We start from the raw sequence: 14692 nt of genomic DNA on the forward strand, positions 1-14692 counted from the left end.
ACAGAGACGAGTGAAAATCCTCAGAAATTTAAACCAAAGTAAACTGTGGTGAAGAGACATTATATCATTTTGAGTAAGACCAGAGGGTATAACTCAAATTCTTAGGAATTTGCATGGCACTTCATAATCTAGGCAATCATTTATGATGTTAAAAGCCAATTTGTATTAAGCACTTCAACCTTCATATATTTTCCAGATTACAGTTTAACAAGTAGGGCCTACAGAACAACTTAGGTTGGAAGAGTCCTCTGGAAGTCACTGATCCACTCTTTCACTCAAAGTAAGGCCATGCTGGCACTTTGCTCAAACTTTAAAGTTGGTCCAGGTTGCTCAGAGGCTGACCCAGTTATGTGCATCTCTAAGGATGTGGATTTCACCAGTATCAGGGCATCTGTTCCAGTTCCTTGTAGTGCAAAAAAAGGTTTCTCATATCTTAATAGCATCTTTCTTATGACCTCTAATGCGCATTTACTCTTGTTTTCTCACTGTGGACTTTCAAGAAGGTAGGGTGTAGCATCCTCTGTACTCTCTCAGTAAGTAGCTGTAAACAGCAACAAGATCCCCTTTATCTTATGAAGGTCACTCACCTTTTCTCCCCAAGTCATGTGTTCAATCCCTGACCTGGTTGGTGGCCCTGTGTTGAGCTTGCTCCAGATATGTCAATGTCTTTCTTGCATCAAAGGAGACACAGCAGTCCAGCTGTGGCCTCACAAGTGCCAAATAGACAAAATTGCTTTCCTTGGCTACTGTCTTGAGTGTGCATTTAGCCTTCCTAGATGTTAAGCTGAGACAAACCCAGATCAACTTCTACCAAGTTTTATTTTCCCTCTCTCTCACTGATCTGACAGCATGTACCATGTGAAAAAATAAGTTTTTGCTTTTGCCCCCATTACTCAGTGACAGCATATGAACTAGCTATTTATTTGGGTTTAAACAGCTTTGATCTTTTTAGAGGACATTATAGGATGGGGCAACGAAACTTCAGAAGTACAAAAAAAAAAAGCAGCACAAAAATACTTGAATTGTAAAACCCATCAGAAAGTGTAAAACCATCTGTACAGCATAGCACACACAACAACTTCCATTAGCACAGACAGGCTTGATAAATCTTGGGATGTTGCCACACGTCATGCAGTTCTCACACTGTGTTTCTGTCTGTGCAGAAAAACATTTCGGTATTTACAACTGCCAAGAGTCCAATTCCTACTGATGCCTCGCTTAGTGAGACTGCATTATTTGCCCTGTCTCTGACAGTTTATATGTCAGGCTCTAGAAAGGCAAAAGTAAGCTTACAAAACTGGTTGTCACCTTGATGAAGAAAGGTCTGTCCCTAATGATAAACTAATGCTATCAGTCTCTCCTAGTTTATTATTAATTCTGTCAATAACAGCATTCCTAGGCAGTTTCTAGTGCATTATAATAAAGCATGCACAGCCCTTTGAAAAAATAGAAAATGAATACCTTTTCCCTTTCACACAGTGACCTCATTTTCAGAAGTCATGACCCTATATGCTTCAGCAGTAGAAGTCAGCTGACCTTGGCCTCAAGCAACCATGTTCCTAAAGACAGCTCCTAAACATCATTGGCTTTTTATGCATAAAATTTGAGACAGAGGAGCATGAGAGGAGAGGAGAGAAGTTTAACAGAAATGCAACAGAAATGCCACCAAAACCCTCAGAATCTATTTAGTAATTGGCTAGTTTACACAGCTTGATTCATCACACTCATTAATAGAAGAGTACAAAGTCAACCATTGTCACTCACAGAAGAACTGTGTTTTCTTCTTTTTAAAGGCAAACCAGTCTAAGAACTCTACAACAACTATAAAGTTATGCTGCCCCAGAAGATCAGTAACATACAAAATCGTGAAATATTCCGAAACTTTAGAAGCAGCGTAGTGGTTCCAAACACTGCAGTTCCAGAAACATACATTCCAAAATGTACTACCAGAACAAAAGGACTAGAAAAAATTTATTTTGGTTTGACATCATAATGCACCATTACTGTGAAAACAATAAAACTAGAAGTAACATTTCTAGAGATAGTCACAGCTCTGGCAATAACAAAAAACCCTTCAGTGACAATTACTCATTTCAGCAATCAGTTCACAACAGACATCCTACTGCTGCCTTGCTCATTATATTCCTTAAAAGAATGATCTACATATTATAAATTTCAGTCATTTTTTTTACCCTAACATTAGCTGCCCACAGCATAATTTCATAGATAAGTTTCTTAATTTCTTAGTAAACAAATTAAATGTTGACATCATGTTCAAGATACACAGTAAAACTAAACATACTTTTGAGGTTTTCTGAGATTTAAAATTCATAGTTCAACTGAGAAAAATGGCATTTGCAAAGCTGGCAGTAACAACGTATATAAACATGTATGTTATGCATACCTTGGACATCAATGTGTTTACAAGCAGACAAGATCTCACATAAATACCCTTCTAATACCCATGCATTGATACTTGTTATTCAAATATTAACATACCCTATTAAAACAGAACACACAAGAAAAAAATAACCGTAATTTGAAAAAGTACAATACCAGTAATGTTCTTGTCCTTCCACAATGGTATAGGATCCAAAAAGTAAAACCAAAGTACATTTTCTGTAAGTGATATTATAATTGCTCATTAGATGGATTTTGACACAAACCTCATTTCCAAGTCTGAATTTCAATACCCTATTAAGTATAGTGCTGGACATTTCCTTGATGCAAAGTTTCATGTAACAGTTAGCTGTAAAAATGGGGACTGCAAGTCTGACCTCTGAGCAGTGATTATCTTAACATTTCTTAAGGAGACCGTCTTCTGTAAGAAAAGCCTTGAAAGAAAAGGTAACTTTTCCATTCCATTGAACACAGTGCAAAACACCAAGCATTGTTTCTTACCTACGCTAATGAAACTAAAATTTTTTATTAAATAACACAAAACACTGAAGAATATATTTAACCAACATGTTGAATTCAATTAACAGACTCCTATTACTCCAAAGTACTGTTTTAATGTGATCTGAAGCTTTCTTTTTTGTGAAAAAATAATCTTCATTCTTAGGGCATAATTTAATTTTGATTACAGTAGTTTGAATATTCTGCAAAAGAGTGATATGTCTTAGGAATAAACTACTTCAGACCATTCAGATCATTACTCAGAAATTTCAAACGTGATTTTTCAGAGAGAACCTTGTTCATCCATTTTCCACTCCTCATTACAAATTATAAGGGATCTATTCATAAAGCAAAGCATTTTTATATAAAAAGCCCTCAAAGTAAATGATATACCAGGCTCCACTTTCAAAAGTAAGCTAAACTCCTCAATAAACAACACAATGGGAGAGGAATAAAATACTTTCAGCTAACAGATAATTCTCCTGAAATTTTTCCATTGTCATGCATGTTCAAAATATTGAATATCACAGTCATCAAAACTGAAGGCACACAACTAGCTCAGTATTTTAGCCTCCTCCAGACAAGTGGTCATGGCTATTCCCTGACCTACCCATGCTGAGGTCTCACCAGACCCTGTAAAGAAGAATTCATGTTTTTCCAGCTTTACAACTAGGACTCGAATGGATTCACAGTAGAATCACATTTGCCTTCCTCATTGCCACATCACCTTGTTACTTGACATCATTCCAAGGGTCTAAAATACGTGAATATTTGAGTTGGTAGAAAAAGCCAACAATATTGATTCAGTTCTTCAGCTACTTTTATGGAAGATTTTTTTTTAACATTTTTCTTCCAGCGTGAGATAAAACCCCCAATATTCTATTGTGCCATTCTTGCTCCTCTGAATCAGTTCCTGCATGTGTACAGCTTTCTGTTCTTCTGTGGCTATGCCACACGGAGCACTCAATTCCCTTCAGGTAAACATCATTTTCATAATGGTGCGCTGCTCTTTGAGGCTTTCTAGGCTTTAGAGAACCCAAGGGGAAAAAAATCCACAAAGAAAGATTCCAGACAAGTTAACAAATATATTCACTCTGCCTCGAATCCTTATCCTCCAGCCAAATTATTTTCTTTCCAAGTAAGAGTGTTTTTCCACAGTTAGCTGAAATCAAGTCTCAGGGGTTCCTATCCAATATAAGTTAAATAGCTTTTTATTAGTAACTCAGCAGACACACTGAAGAATTCAACACTGGTCTTCAGGCAGGTCCCCAAAAACAACTTTACTCCTGATTTAAAGATCTGGGTACCCAAACTACTTTAAAAAAACCCTAAACCAAGACAAAACAAGAAACCAACCAAACAAAAAAACCCACACACACCCACAAGCCTACAAAAAAAGAAAAACCAAAACAACACAAGACACACACACTGTAGCGAAGAATGGGAGCCACAGCTGGCAAACCCCAGGATGCCCACTATCCACTTTGACACAAACTGGAGAGAGATGTTTAAGAGGCAAAAAAAATGCCATTCCCTTCTCCTTTCTCTCAGTCTTTAATCTAGAAGTTTTATCTGGGCAGCACACAGTCTGAGGCTGCAGTCTCGTGCCCAAAGGCCAGGCTCAGTTTGGTTGCTCTTACTGGGAGCTCCGTGGTCTAACACCATCATGCCAGAAAGGCATTTCCATCTGCCTCCCTCAGAAGATCCACGCCCAGAAGTGCACTCTCCACATCTGCCCTGCACAGAGATTCAGGGATTTCAGATAAGCTGAAGAACAGAAAACAAACGAAATTAATCTACTCTTCAGAGACGTTAAGCAACGGAGGAAAATCTGCCAAGTATCTATTGCACGGAATATATACTCTAAACAGAAGTTCTAACCACATTTGTGGTAAAAATTTATTTTTGCTCTTTGCTTTTTCCTATATATTCTCTTTAGGTTACCTGGGAATAACATACAGTTTTTAATCAAAATGAAGTTTGCAGAGCTGTGCTTCCCAGTCTGCTGCATCCTACTCTCTTATCAGCAGTGTACTAAAAACTACCGAGTCCTTGGTCACTTGACCTTCAGGGCTTCAGGACAGGGAAGAGAGGTAGTCTACTGCCTCATCTGTAAGGTAATGCAAATTAGACTAAAAGAGGTGTCAGGATTCCATAGACAACTCCTATCCTCCAGAGAAAGTGCTCACAAGTAGCATGTTCCTATGCAACGTTTTAAGGAAACTCAGACACCTGAAGAGGGGAAAGCCTAGAGCTCACCACACAGAGCTGGAGTGTCCCGAACAGATGATGTGACGAGCTACCAACAGCCACAGAAGCCAATTCTATGCCAAGAGTATATTCTCATTTCAGTTTATCTAGGCAATTCAATTCAATAAAAAGCACATTCAAAATAAAAAATCATCTGAGCACCGAAAAACAGGGAAGCTCATTAGTTTTTCTTTCTGTCTTACAGCCTCTGAAAAACAACTAAACTCAAGAGCTGAGCACCATTAGCTCCAAGACCAGGAGGAACTGGTCCTGGAACTCCTCCTGGTCTCATCTTCTTTATCAGCTCCATAGTCTATCATGCATCATCTGCAAACTGCTTCTGTTCAATATGTCAGTGTTAAATGCAAAACTCTTCCCAATACACAACCAGAATGTTATTCATTTTTTCCTAACTAAAATTCATTTTAGTTCTCCACAGCTTTAATTGAACTTATATTACTAAAACTAGCTTGACACAAGCCATGAAGAAGAAATTAATAGTCTACTAAATAAGAACTGTCACTCAGCATTTCCTAAGTTAAATGTAAAAATTAAGACTGAATAAATGTATGCTAAGTATCATTGCATAAATATGCATATAATGCATTTTCCTCTTTTAAAAAAGCGTTAAATTTAATGTAAAGACATTTAATTGCATATCAACATTTTAGTGACGATCAATCACTGAAAATCAATGATTCTTTTAAATAAATGCAGAAATATATTTAAGTCAAATCCAATTACAGTTTTGTTTACTTTTCAATCACTTAGACTTCAGGCAGTTCACTCTATGGTTAGGAAACAGGATCTCAGGACATAACCCTCCTAACTATTAAGGCATTTTTCCCTTCTGCAAGCAACACAGTTGTTATGCTGACAGTGAAATCAACTGGTGACCCAAATTTCTCATCCAAAAATGCATCACTGAGGGTTTACCCACACTCAGTCTTTTTACAGATTTTTTTTTTAATGCCATTAAAATATTCCAATCCTATTAGAATGCAAATATAAAGGGGTAGAGAGAGCACGCATAATACCATTAACATTCAAAGATTTCTTGGTCCCCATTATCAGATATTAATTCTCACATTAACTGATGCTTTGTTAAAATAAAAAAAAAAAAGAACGAATCCATTAGCAGCTGCATTAAAAGCGAACAAAAGAGGCAACAACTGCTGATGTGATTATGCACCTAACCCTTTCTCAAAGTTCCCGTATCCAAGAGCACCAAACACGGCGCTGCTTCAACTTTCATTTCGTACCAGGGATGTAAGTACATGCCACTGAAAAACAACCTTGATAGGGTTTCCCCCCATGCTGGTATTTTTAGCAAGCTTTGAAAAACAATCACTCATTTTTAACAAGTCTCTAGATGGTTTCCTTTAAGGTCTTTTAAAGCCACAATATGGTACTTCTAGGGGGAAGAAGAAAAAAAAATGCACTTCTTTCACAGAAGGAGCATGGTTCTCTTTGGATATCCACGAGTACAAGATTCTCAAACCTGTATTATGTTAACAGAAGTCATGTAAATTCACAGTACATCTCTGTTGTAGTCATATTCCCACTGACACCTGTAGGAGTCTACCATTAGTTTTCCTCATCTTGGACATGTGTTGACCAACTTAATTAGTCCATAAATCTCCCCAGAACAAGGTCACCCAAACCATCAGCAGAAATACCCTAAGATGTACTGCACATCCAACCAGATCATGGTCTCACCAATATTCAGGAAGTTACTCAACTAGTATTTCCTCAGGCATTATTACAAACCACAGGTTAAACCATCTGAGTCACTAATGGCAGGTGATTTATCTATATACTGTGGGTACTTTCTTCCACATCATACGAGCATGAAGCCTACCAACTAGTTATAGCCCCTCTGAAGAGTCTGGCACTTCCACTATTCCCTCACAGATGTTCACATTACCAATTAATCATCACCACAGGGAGTCTTGGCACAGAGGCTAAGGGTTGAATATACTCACTTCAATCTTGCTTTGGAACCCTTTCAATATTTTCCAAAACAAAAACAAAATATAAGTGAAAGAAATCAAAGAATTCACATCCACACTCAAATATATTATGCAATGTATAATAAATTATACAATTAATTGCCCTATAGCTGTGAGGTAAAATGATTTTAGGGTACCACAAACCCCCAGTTCTAGCTCCACTATCATTATATAGATTCAGATGCCTTTAACAAGGTAAACTAATCATCCATGAAATTTAAAGCATATACAAATACTGTTGAAGCATTCTGAAAAAGGAACATGAAGTAAATACTTGCAGCTCTGCTAGTAAATAGGAATCACTTTGCATTGTATTAGTTTATTTAAAAAAAAAAGAAAATGCATTGAATTAATGTAGTACAAACAGTGTAAGACAATATGAAGAATTTCCCCATATTCTCAGTGGATGACGTATTAAAGTTATTAAACATTTTCCATTTCCACGAATAAAAAAATGCAGAACGGCTCCATTCCAATTCCTTAATTTTAAGTAAATCACCTAAATCCTTCATATCCAGAAAACTACATTGGTTTTATTACACTTATTTGTTGCTAACAGCACACTCTGTCTATGCACTAACAACAGAAGTAACAAAAATAAGCACAAGAAGTGTACTGTGTGTACACGTGTGTGTATATGTATTTAATGAAGACTTGTGAAGCACAGCAGAATTATCATTCCTACTCCACTAACAGACATAAAGGCACAGTGAAGCTGATTTATCCAAGATAGTACAGGACATCCATCACAAACCTGGAGTTAAGCCTACTTCGCTTAAGTCCCTTGAAATGATCTTTTTTCCTCACTATCACTTTTTGTCAATAGCTCAAGTGCTTTATAAAATCCTGACACTAATTTTACATACAAAAGAAGCAATGTCCTCTGTCAAATCACTTACCCACGACTGCCCACAAAACCCATGAAACATCTCGGAACTGAAGGTCCCTCCCCACGTGTTATCCAACAGGCCTCCCCAGCCCTGCAGCTCAATAGTGTGACCACCCCTACTGCAAAAAGCAGTAAGGAATTTTAACCTGCCCTTTCTAAAAGGAAAGAATTTCAACATCAGGGTCCATATTGCTTCAAGCACACATAAGCAGACACCACATAAATAGAAAGGTATTTGAAATCAGAATTCTTTATTCAGGGTTTCAGGTGAAACTTCAGTTTTAAAGAACCCTGAGCTCTCACAGAATACACAAAATTGCCTGTTGTAAGAAATAACATCATTAGAAACCCCCAACATGTAATGACTTGCACTTTAATTACTTGCCAAAATGCTTTATTGGAAGCATATATAGTCTGTCTGCAGAGACATGCAAATACTGTTAAGCAGAATCCATGTGCTCTCCATAAAGCGTGTTCTCCAACTTTGGATCTCTTTCTTTGTGTGGGAACAGAATTCCCATACCAAGAGATGGGAAATTTAGAACTGCTGATTCACTCTGCAGAAGCTCTTACTCCTAACATCAGTATGTACTCTAAAATAAAGACACTCAGCTGCCAGGCTCATATGTAGACAGTGCTGTTAGAAAAAGAATCCTTAATTGTCTCTGTGGCTGACAAGCATACACTAGTCTGAATGTTTTCCTAACTATACATTTCTCAAAATTCATCCATTTTATGACAGATCAACACTACAGCCTTTCCCAAATCTCATATTTAAGCACACTCTTTCAGAGGGAGAATAAATTTCAACAGCCTATAAAGCAGTTGGGTCTTTCACAAGCCATCATCACTATTTCTATACAGTAGCAGAGGAGTAGATAGCAGTATTTCAGAGTAGACAAAAATATGCAGAAACCAAAGAAAATGCATAATTCAATAGGCAAATACTAACTAAACCAAATTCTTGATATGTACTATAGGGACCTATAGTTTCACGGTCTTCTACAAACATGCACTTTTCTTTGCTGGGAGAGAAGGATTTCAAAACAACAAAAAAGCATTTATAGGTAAGTGAAAAAAAACCATACTATGAAATATAATTTCAATACTGTTAAGGCATAAGTGTTGCAAACATACCTTGGAAGGAGTTAGGAGATGAACACCTACAGCATGCTCTAGCTTTCAATAACAGACTACCACATCTTACAGAAATTTTAAATATTCAGGACTTGGATAATAGCAGCTTTGAAAACTGCAGAGATGTATGAATGAAAAAACAGGAAGTTAAAACATTTCAAACTGAAAGACTTGAACACTCCCATTAAAAGTTGGCATATATGAAATATGTCCCACAACTTAAACAAAATAAACAAAAAAATAACCTGTACTTAAAAAATGGGGAGTAGAAGGAAGAATAGAAGCAGTTTCTCATAGTGTGATCACAAGAAATTAAATTATAAGTGACACGATTCTAATGAACCAGAACTGATTACAATCTTTTTTAATGAAAAGGTATGCAAACCCAACAAACAAAATGGATCAGGCCTTGGTAAAGATCACTAGTTTAGCCTCAGTGTTATCTACTGCACATCTGCCACACCACATTATCTTACTACTCAAGCATCATTTTTGCATTTTAATGTAGTGGCTCCATCAGATTAATGCCCAAGACATTTCAGCTGTGTTTCAAGTAAATAAGTGGACATACAGGAATATTATGCATGGCCCGTATCACTGACACTAAGCAAAGAAAATGTGATTAGCACCAAATTGCATCTGACAGGGGAATCAGAAAGCTGTCAAACACAATGACATGGATTCAGTATTTAGAAGGTAAAAGGGGGAATAAAGAAGCTGGCCAGTCTGGCATGGAGACAGCAATAAAACACAACAGCTATGATAAATTAATTCATTTACTTATGAAAAATTAGAGGCTTCCACATGCAGCTCTCATTTATAATCTTGTCAATCCGGCAGAGTAAATAAAAAGCCTATACAATGCACAGCGGGATGGGGGAAGAAAAAAACAACAGAGGGGGAAAAGAAAAAACCAGATTTTTGCATTTAATGTAACAGAATAATGTCTTACATTAAATCACACTGGATCAAGCCTTGATAGGAGTGACTAACGCAAGGATACATTATAGCAGGGGTTACTGTGTGTACTAGAGACACACCGTGTTAAAACAACAGGGAGGTCTGAGATCAAACACTAGTAGCCACATAAAACAAAATGAGCATTTTACATTTTTTACATGCAAGACTGGTATTACTAATAGTCTATCAAAAGGATGCCAGAAAGAGCTAAAGAGGCAGAAGTGGAAGTAAATTCAAAGGACTGGTCCTTGGGACAAGAATGGTTTTTAGAAGGAGGTCATGTCCTCCTAACAGCTGGTGTGGCTGTTAACAGCAATCTGCCTTGGAAATCCTTTTCAGGTAAAATAAGCTGTACAACATCCTGCAGCTCTGACTCTGCAGTGTTTTCCAAGATGTTCTCTCTGGATCACCAGGCAGACCCAGAAGGTAATACCTCAATAGCAATATGGACAGAGAAATTTTTTCCGCTGAGATCATTGTTACAACAAGGAGATTAGAGAAATATTGGCCTTTCAGAGGAATATTTCACTGTCTGGAAATTGCCACTAGGGTGAGTTCAGACCAGAAAATAACAAATTTCCTGCTAATGAAAGAAAAACTACCCCTATCTTAACAGAACAGCACAGATCACCACCACAAAAATGTAAGGCCAACTGTCAGCACCAGTGCAGAGAATGGATTTTCACCTTCCAGCGTTTCACACGTTGACTGATCCCTGCAGATCTATTAAAATCCTATCTGTCCTAAGCTGTTTACAGTACAGTCCGTTCATATATAGCCCTGAATACTGGCAAGATTATTCCAAAACCCAGTGAAAAGAGCTGCCCCTACCACTTGTAGAGATGTTTACTCTACAGCAGCCTAAAAGGACTCCAGGAGATCAGACAGCTAGTGTGCCCCAGAAATAAGTTTTGATGCCTGCTCCAAAAAGGAAGCATCAAAAGACAAGCTGGTCACTAGCAGCATTCTCCCACTATTTACTACACATCCACTTTATAGGGAGTGACAGACCAGGGCAGAGAGGCCTCTTGCTGACAAGCACATGAGAAGTCTGCAGCAGCACGTTCTGTGGCAGAGCTGGAACCTCAGCCCATTATCATTTAAGACTAGGACTAATGGCTTAGCCCAAAACCACCCTTCTCCCTACCAAGTGTAGTTCAATCTACAATGACTTTTATTTTATTTTTATCAGCACATGTGTGGAGTGGTGGAAGAAAGAGTGAGGAAGGAAAGTCTCGCCTCTAAATCAGACATAGCTGCAGAGCCAGGTCTGTGCCACCAGAGCAGTTCTGTCAGCCTTGTGACTGGTGTTACTGCTTAAATCCTAACCTCCGGAGTTAACAACAATTAGTACTTGTACAGGGCTGTTTGGAAATCTGTGAGATATTTGAGAACAAATACTTTCTAGTTCACTTAGGCAAATCAATTGCAATTAACCTATTTTCAGAAAACTATTAACCCTCAAGGTTTTGACTTTTGTACCTTTGCCACGTACGCCACGTACCTCTAATCATTAAGGTGGTTTGTTTGAGGTTTTTTAATATGCATTATTTTAACTAAAATATTTTCATTTTGGTCTACAAAGTACTTTGTAACCACTTCAATATATATACAATTCAGTGCACATATACATTCTGTTTGACACCTTCTGTTGCAAAACCACAGATTAAAAGTGTTGCGAGGCCAGCTGGGGCTTACTTGTGAATTTCTGCAAGATTCCGATTTTCTTCCCCCATCTAAACTTAAGTATGCAACCCTTATGCTTGAGGAGTCAATCCTCCAAATTCAGGCTTCATCCTGGCTATATAAAAAGATAAGGAAAACAAAGGTAGACATTGCTTAAACACCTAAAAGGAAGACAGTTAAGCAGTACTAGGGGCATAATTGATCTCCCACCTGTCCATATTTGGAGGCCCAGTGAAAAATTGCATGTTATTGAAATAACAATTTGTTTTCCCAGTGTCCTGCATCTTCTCAACAAAACCAAACCAATCCTGTAGCATTCCTGTAATGGAATATTTACTTCATTATCATCTGAAAATAATGTGTTTTCCACTTTTTTTTTAATATACATAAAAGTGCATATAGTAAGGTTTTAGAATTAGCCAATACTTCAAGTTCTCTGCCAGTTTGTGGACTGCTTTGCTTTTCCATCATTGAATTTTACTCAACCTTTTGATGGAAGACAATCTTCCTGTACTTTATGAGACCAACACTCAGGCCAGAAGAGGGCACAAAGTGACCCTGGGGAAGCCACAAGTCAGGCTACCCAGGAACATTTATGAACTGACCACTCAACCTTTCATCGGTCAAACTCACAACCATAACCTCCAATGAATTTTTAATTCTTTCATATCTGATTTTTACAAAGCTCTGAGAGAGGCAATTTAAAAGGCTGCACTGTATGCATCACTGGCAACACAACCGGAGGAAACAAACATAATTATTAAATGACCTCTACATCTAAAATTTTAACAGCCAATTTCAAAATTTCAGCCAATTTCACGCCTTAGGTAATGAAAAATGTGCACTATACAAGTTTACATGACCTATGTGAACTCAGAGCATAACCAGAGTAGGAAGAAGGAAAAAAAAAAGCCTGATGGCACTCTGTGACATCAAAGTTACAGCAAATACTTAGTGGCTGGCTAAACCTCCATACCAGATAATGCCTGTTAATGATAAGCTGCTTCACACCGCTTAACTGCCCTTTTAAAGCACGTTAAAAGTACACTTTTCAGCATAAATACCTTTTTATTTTGACACTACCTGCTGCACTATGGAAATGTTGCATTACAGCTCAGAACTATGCCATAAAAGCCTGGCTTATGATTAAATTTGTTGTACTGTACCCTGGAGCAGAGTTTTTGTGGTTTTGTTGCTTTTAGGGTGCACAGCTAAAGAAAACAAAATATCTTACAAAAATAACTTTTCCCCACAACATCCAAACACAAGAAAGTATAGACCAGATAATGCCCAGTCCCATTGTCACTGAGAATTTCACAACTGGTCACGACACAAAGCATCACCAGGTGTAATATCTTGAGCATTTGCTGCTCAATCAAAACAAATTTTTGAAAACATTTTCCCATTTTCTCTTCATCTGCACTACTGCAAGAGAGAAACCTCAGCCCATAGGGCTGAGACAAGGAACAGACTGTGGACAATACGGCAATGCTGGAACAAGCATTTAGGAACAGGAGAGAACAGACTTGAATTAACCATTCTTTACTTCCTTCTCCTTCTCTTCCTTTAACCTATTTCACTCTCTTCATACTTGCCTGCCATATTTCACTTGTTAAGAAACTTATGAGCTCTTCATCCTTTTTTTCTCAAATTCCAAGAGAGGCACTGATATTAAAGTCAGCTGCAAACAAGTACTGAATTGCAGTCTAGGCAATTTATTTTCATTCCTAATCCACAATTTCAGGTAACCTCAGCAAATATTTAAATATTTTGAAATATTTAAATCTGAAAACTGTATAAAACCAAAATTTCTATACAAGTCCAACCAGGCACAGGCTAGAGCCCAGATCCTGCAGTATTTGGCCTATTTAATTAAATTTGGGGACTTTGTCCTGACCCAAAGGGGCATTTCGAGAACTGCCTACATCAAAAACTGCTGGTAATTGCAGCTTTGCAGAGTGCAGCCAAAACCATTCTAGCAAAAAACTCTGTGTAATTCACAGTAGGAGTGTAGCACAGCCTAGTCCACTGCCATACAAAGTGTATCTCACACCTGCCAGCACAAATGACAGCAGTAAAAGCACATTGGCAGGTGACTTTCTGAAGGGGAGACGAGACCCTTTCTGCTTGCCCAGGAAGAGAAGCAGAGCTGCACGTTGGTGCTGCTCACAGATGCTGTGAGAGGGCACGGAGAGCACCCCAGGGGCACGAATGCTCATCCATGTGCACCTGAGTTGCAACAGCAATCTGAAGCCAAATGAGGGCAGAAATGACTAATGGCATCACTAGGGCCCCAAAGAGTTTTAACATTTAATCTCTGGCCCAACTGAAACATAAATTTCTCTATATTTAACTTAAGAACCACTACTTACCCATCCCTATCCATCACTGACAGCACCCACTGTCTTCCCTCAAGTTTCTTCAGCACTTGAAGACAAAATGATATCAAACAGATGCCACTGATCAGGAATCGGAAGAAGAAAGCAGGGGGACTACATGTGTATCTGAAACCATAACCCAGCATAATCCCTGAGCCCAAAACAAATGATCCCACCTTCAGGCAAGTCTGGAGGCTAATAAAAAGCCTGGCAGTCTAGAAGTTTAAGATGTAAGTGGGTTCAGTGGGGTATGAACACTGCACCATACCATCTTTTTCTGCAGAGCCCACACCTAACACACTTAAGGTACAGAACAATGATCTCGTATCTGACAACAGCTGAATTCTGAAGCAGCAAACAGATCATTACTCATTTAAGAAAAACATCCCAGGAGGAAAACTACAAAGCATTAGCTTCTGCCTCACGGGGGCAGGTAAGGGGGCAGGTCTGCACTGTAAAGGATGACAGGGTATGGCAGAGGC

At 38.2% G+C, this 14692-nt stretch overlaps 1 protein-coding gene across 8 annotated transcripts in view; it reads right to left on the reverse strand.

Annotated features, from left to right (window-relative positions):
* The window catches only part of PARD3B (par-3 family cell polarity regulator beta), a 406048-nt gene that overhangs the window by 298308 nt on the left and 93048 nt on the right, over nt 1-14692 (reverse strand). The gene's annotated exons all lie outside the window — the stretch shown is intronic.

Source organism: Pseudopipra pipra, chromosome 7, assembly GCF_036250125.1.
Source record: "Pseudopipra pipra isolate bDixPip1 chromosome 7, bDixPip1.hap1, whole genome shotgun sequence".
In the NCBI taxonomy this organism is placed as follows: Eukaryota; Metazoa; Chordata; class Aves; order Passeriformes; family Pipridae; genus Pseudopipra; species Pseudopipra pipra.